At 39.2% G+C, this 10,689-nt stretch overlaps 1 pseudogene; it reads right to left on the reverse strand.

The window, feature by feature from the left end:
- Window positions 1-9,358: 9,358 nt before the first annotated feature.
- On the reverse strand, window positions 9,359-9,669 carry LOC115840223 (ATP synthase subunit g, mitochondrial pseudogene; annotated as a pseudogene).
- Window positions 9,670-10,689: the final 1,020 nt, after the last annotated feature.

Consider the following 10,689-nt stretch of genomic DNA (forward strand, 5'->3'; position numbering starts at 1 on the left):
TTTCCAAAAGAAATTCTTTAACCATTAAGCAGTCACTCTTTTTTTTAAAAAACATCTTTATTGGAGTATAATTGCTTTACAATGGTATGTTAGTTTCTGCTTTATAACAATGTGAATCAGCTATACATATACATATATCCCCATATCTCCTCCCTCTTGCATCTTCCTCCCACCCTCCCTATCCCACCCCTCTAGGTGGTCACAAAACACCGAGCTGATCTCCCTGTGCTATGCTGCTGCTTCCCACTAGCTATCTATTTTACATTTGGTAGTGTATATATGTCCATGTCACTCCCTCACTTCATCCCAGCTTACCCTTCCCACTCCCCATGTCCTCAAGTCCATTGTCTACATCTGCATCTTTATTCCTGTCCTAAGCAGTCACTTCTAATTCCCTTTTCCCTACAGCCCCCAGGAACCAGTAATCTATTTTCTATCTCTATAAATTTACCTATTGTGGACATTTCATGTAAATGGAATCATATAACATGTGGCCTTTTGTGTATGGCTTCTTTTGCTTTAACATAACTGTTATCTACCACCTCATGCAGCTACACTGTTAAAAAGTTACCTCTGTTTTTTCTTTTTTTAAAATTATTTATTGAAGTATATTTGACTTACAATATTATATTGTTTTCAGGTTTACAATATAACAATTTCATAGTTTCATAAATTGCACACCATATGAAGTTTTTATAAAATATTGACTATATTTCTTTTGCTGTATGTTATGTCCCTGTGACTCATTTATTTTATAACTGCTAGCTTGTACCTCTTAATCCCCCTTACCTATTCTGCCCCTTCCCTTCCTTCTCTCCCCTGTGGTAACCAACAGTTTGTTCTCTGGATCTGTGAGTCTGTTTCTGTTTTATTTTTTTGCTTGTTTTGTTTTGTCTGTTTTTTTTTGACAAACACCCATAGGGAAAATGTTGTTAGCACTAGATGACCTCTGAGTTAGGTCATACAAAGACAGCCTTCTGAGTGGGATCTTCCAGGGAACCACCAGACAGGTCAAATAATTACAATTCTCTGTAAGTGGGGCTTTGAAGGAGCTCCAACCACTCTGCTCCTGCAAGCGGCTGCCAGGCTGCTGTTTTTCACTAGTGGGATGTTGGTTTTCTTTCTTTCTTTTTTAATATTTAAAAATTTTTATTATTTATTTATTTAGGTTGCTCTGGGTCTTAGTTGTGGCATGTGGGATCTTTGTTGCGGCATGTGGGCTCTTTAGTTGCAGCATGCGGACTTAGTTGTGGCATGCAGGCTTTTTAGTTGCGGCATGTGGACTCTTAGCTGTGGCACGCGGACTCTTAGTTGTGGCATGCATGAGGGATCTAGTTCCCTGACCAGTGATTGAACCCTGGCCATTGGTATCGTGGAGTCTTACCCACCAGACCACCAGGGAAGTCTTGGGATGTTGGTTTTCAAGGCTTCTTGCAGAGATGGGGAAAGGGGGATAGAGACAGGTAAATTAAAATGCCACAGAACTTGCTGTTCTTACTGAGATCAAGCCATTTTTCTTGAATAAACACTCCCTGGATTACTGCAAGCCTTTGGTTAATTTCCAGAGTTCTGAAGAAGTTGATTCGGATAATTTTTGTTGGTGTTTTCCTTGTGTTTACAGAGCAGAGAATTTTCAAGGCCTTACTTTGACATTTTTGTTCACATCACTGATTATGGATATTTTAAAATTTATTCTTTTTGTGCAGCTTTTATCTAATTTTTCTACACTGAGCTAGTATTGTTCTTGCATTGAGCAAGACATTATATTATTATTATTTTGGCATATTCTCTTGCAGTTCTGGAGGCTAGAAGTATGAAATCAAGGTGTTTGCTAGGCCATGCTCTTTACAAAATCTCTAGGGGAGGACCCTTCCTTGCCTCTTCCAGCTTCTGGTAGCCCCAGACATTCCTTGGTTTATGGAAGTATCACTCCAGCATCTGCCTCTGTGGTGTGTTCCCTTTGTCTCTGTGAGCAAGACACTTTTAATTGCCAAAAAAACTTACTTACTGAATTTATAATTCTCAGCTCTGGGTTATGCTTTCATTATATTTTATTTTGTTCTGATTTTCATTATAAAGAGTGAAGGGACTTCCCTGGTGGTCCAGTGGTTAAGAATCTGCCTTCCAATGCAGGGGACATGGGTTCAATCCCCGGTCAGGGAATTGAATCCCACGTGCTGTGGGGCAACTAAGACCATCCACTCTGGAGCCTGTGCAGCAGAACTAGAGAGCCTGCGTGCTGCAGCTACTGAGCCCACACACTCTGGAGCCCGTGTGCCACAACTAAGACCTGACTCAGCCAAAAAAAAAAAAAAAAAAAAAAAAGAGTTAGTGAAGACAGGAAAAGGAATACTTCAAAAAAAACAAAGGGACAGTGCTGACTATCAGAATCAGAAGCAAAAGTCAGAATCATTGACTTTTAATTCTGAGTACTAATATGGCATTTTTTTTCAAGTGGAGAAGTTAGAAAATTTAAGGAGAATTGATTAAAATATTATTATAGGATAGGAATCCTATATTTAAAAAAATAGGATTTGCTATGTTTATTTATTTTAAATTTAAAAAAAATTTTAAATTTTATATTGGAGTATAGTTGATTAACAATGTTTTGTTAGTTTCAGGTGTACAACAAAGTGATTCAGTTATACAGTTACATGTATCTATTCTTTTTCAAATTCTTTTCCCATTTAGGTTAATACAGAGTATTATAGAGCAGAGTTCCCTGTGCTATACAGTAGGTCCTTGTTTTAAAAATAGCAGTGTGTACATGTTAATCTCAAACTCCCAATCTATCCTTCCCCTCCTCCCCCCCATAACCATAAATTTGTTCTCTAAGTCTGTTTGTCTGTTTCCGTTTTGTAAATAAGTTCATTTGTATCTTTTTTTTAGATTGTGCATATAAGCAATATCATATGATATTTGTCTTCCTCTGTCTGACTTACTTCACTTAGTATGATAATCTCCAGGTCCATCCATGTTGCTGCAAATGGCATTATTTCATTATTTTTAATGGCTGAGTAATATGCCATTGTATATATGGAATCACATCTTCTTTATCCATTCATCTGTTGATGGACATTTATGTTGCTTCCATGTCTTGGCTATTGTAAACAGCGCTGCAATGAACATTGGGGGGCATGTATCCTTTCAAACTGTGCTTTTTTTCCAAATATATGCCCAGGAGTGGGATTACTGGATCATACGGTAGCTCTATTTTTAGATTTTTAAGGAACCTCCATACTGTTCTCCATAGTGGCTGTACCAATTTACATTCCCACCAACAGTACACGCTGCTATATTTAAAACAGATACAAGGACCTTCTGTACGGCACAGGAAGCTCTGCTCCATATTTTGTAATAACCTAAATGGGAAAAGAATTTGAAAAAGAATAGGTACATATATATGCTTAACTGAATCACTTTGCTATACACCTGAAACTAACACAACATTGTTAATCAACTATAATATAAAATAAAAATTTAAAAAATAAGGTATTAAGAAAGTTTCAAAAAAAAAATCAGGACTGCTCAAATGCAGAATAAGATGCTTGGAGAGTCTGTGAAGTTTTACAAGGTTACAGCCCCATCCCCTTCCCTCCCCTTTCTTTTCCTTTCCTCCCTCTTTGCTTCCTTTCTTCCCTACCTTCTTCTCCTTCTTCTTCCCTTAAACAAATCATGCCCATAAGGAAATAGATATCTTGAAATATGTATTTATAAGTCTTATAAGTACATATTTCTTAGAATTTTGACTCACTTTCCTTATGTGTTTATCTGAATTGACATGGTCCTGAACTGCAACAAAGCATAAGGTTCTCATCTGAGGGTGCACTTACAATCATGTGTAAAAAATACAGATACGTAGTTCTTCCCACCCTGTAACCCCACGAGATTCTGACTCACTAGGTCCCTGGAGTGAAGCTTGGCATCTACAGATGTAACAAGCTCCGAGGGAAATTTGGAATCTCCTTGGAACCACTGCCACAGGGATTATAATTATGTCTGTATAGTACCTGGATCACTGTCTTCATTTATTTTGCAGGGACTGGGTGTGGAGAATCCCAAATAAAGTAAAACCAAATGATATAAAAGAAGATGGCATCTTGTCTCTTATGGAACCTTAGCCTAGGTAATCAAAAAAAAAAAACAAAACATTAGAAGACAAAAAAAATTCTGATAAAGTGAAACCACTCTGGAGTTGGATTGGTTGGGGAAGACTTCAGAAGAACAGTCCCAAATAGAAGCTTGAAAGAAGTGTAGTATTTGGATGAGTGGAGGAGAGGATGTTTGCAGCAGGGGAAATAACATAAGGAAAGGCATGAACACAAACTGAGCCTGACTTTTCCAGGAAACATTCAGGATACTTGCCTGCCTTACTGGAGAGGAGGGTTCATTGGAAAATTGGATAGACAAGGGAAGTCCCATGATGAAGAGTGCTGGGTGCCAGTTGAGAGGTTTGCACTTGGAGTCAGAGAGACCTGGACTTGAATTCTACCTCCAGTACTTGATACTACTATGACTTTAGCTGTCTAAAGTTTATCTTCCCTGAGCTTGTTTTCTTCTGTAAAATGGGCTTAAAACTCGTTATGCCTGGGGAGTTTTGGGGGGCTAGATAGCAATGCCTGGCACAGAGTAGCACTCTGTACATGGGGTTATGGCCATTATTGATCCGACATGCTGAACGTAACTGCGGAGGGTCCTGGAGCAGGAGGCTGCAGGCTGGTGGTGATAAGTTGTGAAGGTGAACATAGTTGTGGAGGAAGGACAGACATTCCCTTCAGTGAGAAGATAATTCAAATCAGATAGTCAGCATCGGAAGGGTAGCATGACAATTCCAGCCTTCCCACTTCCACTGGGTGTTGTGCTGACACTGCCTGGGACCACGTAAAGCTGCTGAGTACTTGTTGTCTCAGCAAATCGATGCTCTTGCTACTCTTGTATTAGTTCTTTAAAATCCCCACAGGAGAAAGTGAGAGAGTGGCATGGACATATATACACTACCAAACGTAAAATAGAGAGCTAGTGGGAAGCAGCCACATAGCACAGGGAGATCAGCTCGGTGCTTTGTGACCACCTAGAGGGGTGGGATAGGGAGGGTGGGAGGGAGGGAGACGCAAGAGGGAAGAGATATGGGAACATATGTATAACTGATTCACTTTGTTGTAAAGCAGAAACTAACACACCATTGTAAAGCAATTATACTCCAATAAAGATGTAAAAAAAAAAAAATCCCCACAGGACAAACAAGCGGTGAGTTGGAGGTTCATGAAAATAGATCCCACTTGTTAAGTACTGTGCAAATTGCTTTACATGCATTCCACATGATTATGAAAGTGAAAGAAAACTAAGGGATTTTTCAGACTAATGAAAATATCTACGGTTCTATTTTTTCTATAATTTGTTTTTATTGAATAATGAAGAGATTAACTGCATTTGTAAGATACACGTAAGGTTTAAAGAATGATGATAAAACAAATTATCAGTGTCACAGCTTTAGAACTAGAACATTCCCAGTACTTTAGAATTCCCTAGAATGCCCCTTCCCAATTCCACTCCCCTCCTTCAGAAGGAACCATTATCCTGAATTTTTTGTTTAACATTTTCTTGCTTTTCTTTTTAATTTTACCACTCTGTATGTATTCTTAAATAATATATTGTTTAGTGTCACATGTTTTAGTTTAAAAGCATTAACTTATAGAAAGTTAATTATATAGTTTGAATCATGTGATATATACCTTTCTGTTTCTCATTTTTCTCCCCTCAGCATTATAATCCTGAAATTCATCCATGTTGATGCATGTAGCTATAGTTTACAAGTTTTGATGCATAATATTTCATTGTAGAAAAAGACTACATTTTATGCATCCATGTATCCATGGACATTCAGATTGTTTCAGTATTTTGCTTTTACAAATGTTGCTATGAAAATCCTCACACAGGTCTTGATGCATATGTGTAACCATTTTTTTGAGGGTGCATGCTTTTGTGTCAGTTAAGATTAAGTTGGGCTACATCTCCTCTCTATTACCACACCTCCCCCACCCCCGGCATCCATGACTTCTGACACACCCAGGGTTGAAGAGATAATGCATAGAAAAAGTCTTAATTGCCTGTTGTTCCCTGGGCTTTGAAGCTGTTTAAGGCTAATTCTTTTTTTTTTTAAATAAATTTATTTATTTTATTTATTTATTTTTGGCTGCATTGGGTGTTCGTTGCTGCGCGTGGGCTCTCTCTAGTTGTGGTGAGCGGGGTCTACTGTTGTGCGCGGGCTTCTCACTGTGGCGGCCTCTCTTGTTGCAGAGCACAGGCTCTAGGCGTGTGGGCTTCGGTAGTTGTGGCTCGCGGGCTCTAGAGCGCAGGCTCAGTAGTTGTGGCGCACGGGCCCAGTTGCTCCGCGGCATGTGGGATCCTCCCGGGCCAGGGCTCAAACCGTGTCCCCTGCATTGGCAGGCAGACTCTTAACCACTGCACCACCAGGGAAGCCCTAAGGCTAATTCTGTCTGAACTCAGTAGTGATCAGACTTTCTCAGGACACATTAGTGGTTTCTTTAGATACCATCATCCCCCTCGATTTCCCAGAGCTGGAGATCTCCACTTGGGGATGCCTTGATAGAGGTGAACAGACCTCCTCTGGCTGGTTATTTATGAGTGCCTCAACAACCGTTGGACATCTGTCCGTTCCTCTTTAGCATCTTCCTGCGGAGGTCTTCACACTATTCCAGGTGGTCCTCATTGGCAGGATCCAAGACTGCCCCATACCTGCTTGTCCTCCACTACATTTTGCCTACCACCCTTCACCCGCAAAATGAGAGAATGTCAGATGCTTGACAAAATGGAAGATGGGGCATTTTCAAAAGTTTTAAGACCATTTGAATTCAATCCAGTTATTATTATTTTAATTATCTCATACATTGCTGTTGGGGGCAATACCTATTAAAAATAAAAGTGCATAAGCCCCTTGACCTAACAATTTCATTTACAGTACTTTGTCCTATAGATATGTTCATAGAAGTTTGCAGACTAGTCATTGACATGTTGTTTATAAAGCAAAAACTGGAAAGAACAGGAAATGTATCCATACAAGGTTATATTATAGAATCCTTAAAAATAAATAAGGTATGTTTTGTGAGAAATAAACTCCAAAATATATTATTAAGTGAAAAAAAGTAATTTGGAGTATAATGTATGTAGCATGCTACCATTGAATTGTGCTGGAATTTTTAAGGAGTATCTATACATATATACTTGCAAACGCATAGACTATATCTGGGTGGATATATAGCAAGCTGTTAACACAGGTTGCTCCTGAGAAGGGGAATTGGAGGTATGGTGGTCAGGGATGAGAGGACAACCTACCTTTTACTGTATATAATATACTATTTTGTATTTTTGAATTATTCTTTTTACTAATCATATTACTTTAGAAAAATATTCATTAATTTTGAAAAATCATTCTTTAAACAAAAGAAAAAATCTTATTTGAATATTAGACCTCCTATGATTAATATTTGGCTTCTGTAGCATTAGACATATGCAACCTTAACTTGTGAATATTTTTTTCCACAGTGATTGAGAAGGATAGTATTTACAGTATAATTAATAGATATGTACAAAAAGAAAGTTCACTATATTTTGAGCATAATGAGTTTGGGTTGTCAGGAGGATAGGCAGATGCCAACAAGCAGTTAGAAATGTGGACTCCAGCATTAGTCAAGACCTAAGATTGGTAGAAAAGATTGAGTAAAATTTCCAAAGGAGGAACGTAAAGAGAAGAGAAATGAACCATGGGCATAACCAAAGGGAGTACTTACTTTTGGGGTCAGAAGGAGAAAGAGGAATCAGAGAATGAGAACAAGATCTTAAGAGTGAACACATTATGAAAAATCATGGGAGAAGATAATATGAAGAAGTAAGAGTTGTTGATGGTGGCTGGCTGCAGAGAGTCTGAGGAGGATGAAAACCAAGAAAAAGCTGTTGGATTTGATCCTTCAGTGGTTATCAAGAGAGAATTTTTTGCACATGATGAGGATGCACATGGTTAGATGGTGAGGAAATGGGGGCCCTGATAAAGGAACTTGGTAATGAAGGGAAGGAGAGAGGAGCAGGAATGTATTAGTTCAAGGGGGGGTAGCCTGGTGAGTGGAGGTGATGTGTGTGTGTGTGTGTGTGTGTGTGTGTGTGTGTGTATGTGTGTCTGTGTGTATTAAGATGGGGAGCACTTCAAAACATTTATACATTGGCAGGAAGAAGTCACAGAAGAAAGAATGAAGATGTAATGAAATGTGGTCAAGTTGAGGGGATTATTGGTGGAGTAAGCCCCCAGAGAATGGATGAGAATGAGGGACACGGAGGGAGCTTTCACTTTGAGATAGAGGAAGACCACTTTTTTTTTTTTTAATACCAATCACATCTATTTATTCCAGGACATAATATGCTATTTAGACCCATGGATGATACTAAGTTTTAATCCTTTTTATATATTTTATTTTGCAAAGATAGGTTCTAAAAATCATAAGACTGAATAGATTAATGATATAATATGTAGCAAACTTAGATTTAAAATGTAGATCATGATTCTCATTCACTCTGTCCTACTGATAAAGATGTAACAAATATACACATTTATAAGACCATCCTGCTATTCTCGCTTGAGGAGACCATATTCAAGTTGATAAGAAGTACCCTAACATTTATAGACATAGCTGTTATCAAAAGGATCTTTCTGTGATGTTTACAAGGAGAAACAGTCCAAATTTTATTCTTTATGACTACTGAGATGATTTAACTCTATCATATACTACAGCATTATATATTTCAAACCAGGAGTTCTCTGGTGGTCCAGTGGTTAAGACTCCATGCTCCCAGTGCAGGAGGCCTGGGTTCGATCCCTGGTCAGGGAACTAGATCCTGCCTGCAGCAATTAAGAGCCCACATGCTGCAACTAAAAGAGCCCACATGCTGCAACTAAAGAACCCACATGTCGCAACTAAAGATCCCACGTGCTGCAATGAAGACCCAGCACAGACAAATAAATATATAAATAAATATTTTAAAATATATGTATGTTTCAAACCATCAAATTAAAATGTTATCCCCACATACACATGTACCACAATGTTACGTTTGCACATATCCTTTCCAATTTCAGGCTAAGCAAAGACATACATTTAGAGCTGTATTAATGTATCAAAGCAAAAGACAACCCAACTTAGTACCAAGAAATATTGTGACCGTCCATGTAGCATTTGATAGAGAAAACACTGATTTTGACATCATTTTAAGCAGACAGCAGTCTGGTCACACATGGTCCAAGGACACTCAAATAATAAACAAAATATAATCACATGTTAAAGTTTGGTCTTTAAACACTATAGCCAACGATGCCACACTTGCCTATGATCTTGCCAACATAAAATCACATTCACACCTCAGTGGCCACCAAACCATTCAGCAGAGCTTCCTTAACTGTGAGCTGTTTGAAGCTACTAGTTTGAGCACTGATGACTATTTCTTAAAACCTCTGAATAGGAGTAGGGATCTCGGCAGGGTTGGAGGAACCAGCTCAACACTGACCTAGTGCCAAAATGTGGCCAGTCAAGGCTTCATATAAGTCACAGCAGCACTGACCAGGGCTTGAGCCTTCTCTGTGAGGTTATGAACAAATAGGGTCATGGTTCTATGACAGAAAAATCTCACCCAGAACTGGAGGGCCACCACTTTCTCTGTGACAGTAGTGAAGGAAGGGAGGATGGGGGAAAAGACAAAGAAGTGGTGTTAATGTGGAAGCATGTCCACATTTTGAATAAAGAAATAAACAAGATCACCTGCAGGAAATAAGGAGACCTGAATAAAAGGGGATTTTACATATATAGAATAGTCTTCTAAAAGTTATAATTAGGAAAGATGCACGGGACTTCCCTGGTGGCACAAGTGGTTAAGAATTTGCCTCTCAGTGCAGGGGACATGGGTTCGAGCCCTGGTCCGGGAAGATCCGTGGAGCAACTAAGCTCGTGCGCCACAACTATTGAGCCTGCACTCTAGAGCCCGCAAGCCACAATTACTGAGCCCGCGTGCCACAACTACTGAAGCCCGCGCACCTAGAGCCTGTGCTCTGCAACGAGAAGCCACAGCAATGAGAAGCCCACGACACAACTAAGAGTAGCCCCGGCTCGCTGCAACTAGAGAAAGCTCGCGTGCAGCAACGAAGACCCAATGCAGCCCAAAATAAACAATTATTAATTAAAAAAAAGAAGAGATGCAGGAGTTCTTTTCTTAATTTAGCAAAGCAGGTGGTTTGCAGCATCACGACACAATGGAAAGAACATTAGCTTTGGGGCCGCAAAGACCTGAGTTTGTGTCCTGGCTTTATTCCTTTTTAACAAGTTACCAAACTATTCTTTCTCAATTTCTTCACAGTAAAATGGGGACAACAGCACCTATTTTGTCGGGTAGTTATGCAGATTCAGTGATAGGACATGTCAGTTAATTTCAGTTCCAACAAACATTTATTACTCTCCTATTGTGCACCTAGTACTCCACTAGGTGTGTATCTTGGAGTTTGAAGTCTAGGGGGGAATTCATTTCTCCTTCATTCTCTTTTGAGACCAAAAAAAATCAACTTTTGCAGAATTGTGAGGACTTGCTAGTTGCTTCCCTGTGTGCTTTTAAATACTAGATTAGATGCCACCTGCA

This window comes from Globicephala melas, chromosome 6 (assembly GCF_963455315.2).
Source record: "Globicephala melas chromosome 6, mGloMel1.2, whole genome shotgun sequence".
Taxonomy (NCBI): domain Eukaryota; kingdom Metazoa; phylum Chordata; class Mammalia; order Artiodactyla; family Delphinidae; genus Globicephala; species Globicephala melas.